Raw genomic sequence first — 1,799 nt, 5'->3', positions numbered from 1 at the left:
CCATATCATTATATGCTGTCTGTTAACTGAAAAAAACACAACAGTGTTCCCCTAGTACCAAAGTTTCTTCTTTTCAAGTGCCAGGGAGCACTCTCTGATTTCAATAAAAGAAACTACATTTTCAAGCATTGCGCATGTCAGCATCAAGAGCAAGTTCAGGCAGAACTGTTTATCATGGACCAAAAATAATCCGTGGGCTTGAGCTGACTTGTCTTTTGTACTTAAGGAAACCCACAAGGAGCACAACATTGCTGAAGACCAGAGTACCTCTTCCTGTTCTTACCAAGACTTAAATATGTCTCCTTGCTGTCCTACAGTTGTCTTTGTCAATTAAATAAGACACCAAGTGGCAGCTTTATGTCCCAGTCAGAGTATAAGGAAGGTCTTTAAAAAAAATAGATAAACAAACAAATAAATAATAGCTAAATTGAAAGAACAACATTGATTTCATACGAAAATAAGATCAACAAAAACCCATGACTGAAAGTAACATGGGATTAATGACAGAACTTTTGTTATAAATCTCTCTCTCTCTCTCTCTCTCTCTCTCTCTCTCTCTCTCTCTCTCTCTCTCTCTCTCTCTCTCTCTCTCTCTCTCATACAGACACACACACACACACACACACACACACACACACACACACGCATACATCTTTCTTTGGGAGCTGGAAGTAGTGTCCATAGTCTCTTAAAAGATTTTTTTATCTTGAGATCAAATAATATTAAGCCCCTAGAAATTATTTCAGTTTGAATTTTGATTCAACGTATCCTGCCAAGCTTCTCTGAAATTGCCATAGTCTAAATATTTTGTGAGTCTTATAAACTACAAACTCTGACTATAAAAAGCATCACTGACTAAGTTTATTTGATACACCATGGCAAATGTTTTACTTTTTAGTTTACCAAATGATACAGATAACATGAGGCTATATGCAAGTACCAGAGGCGATCTTAACATGGTAAGTATATTACAAATAGGTAATGTAGAAAATATGGAGACATCAGTGTCTTGTGTATTAATGTTCTCTACACTTGACTCTGATAACAGCCTTGAATAGTTCATGCTTTTACCCTCTTCCAAGGGACCACGAGTTAGAGGTAATAAGAAATCAGTTCACTTTTTCCCAAAACTACCAAAAGTGTATTGCATATTCAATTTGCTGAATTAGAAATGTTCTATTATGTGACCCATAGAAAGAATTTCAACATCTCCATCGCTATTGCTCTGCCTGTCTCCTGCATGCGGTATGAACAGAGGCAACTGTGGCACTCATTTCCTCTCTTCATGTTTTCATCTCTCCAGTGTGCCTGGCAACAGATTTAGAATCCAAGAAAGAATCTTAAACATGTAGTAATTGAACAATGATTTTGACAAAAAGATAATATGATATACAATTTATTTTGTGTGTTTTAGTTGTGAAAAATCCAGGCATTTGAGATAGAAGTGGCATGCTTTAGCAATCCAAAGCAATGAGTCCTCTTTCTTATTGGTGGTGTTTGCTTGCCCCTCTATGCATCTGTGTATTTCATCAATCTTTCCATTGCTCCTTTGTGGGTAGCTATGGATTTATCTGATTTTAATTCATTCCGCACAAAAGCAACCTCACAACATATGCTTTGGCATACAATGAAAGTAATTTGTAAATGCCTTATTTTCTTATTGTAATTTATAACATTTTTGCTTCTTTTCTATGAGCCTGGCTAATTTTCCTTCACATAATGATTTCTAGCTCAATTCATGCTATTACAGATGGTAGAATTCTATCCCTTTATGTCAAGATATTCCATTGAATATATTA

This window comes from Acomys russatus, chromosome 2 (genome assembly GCF_903995435.1).
Source record: "Acomys russatus chromosome 2, mAcoRus1.1, whole genome shotgun sequence".
Classification (NCBI taxonomy): Eukaryota; Metazoa; Chordata; class Mammalia; order Rodentia; family Muridae; genus Acomys; species Acomys russatus.
The sequence above is the reverse complement of the archived record's forward strand: the minus strand, read 5'-3'. Positions refer to the sequence as shown.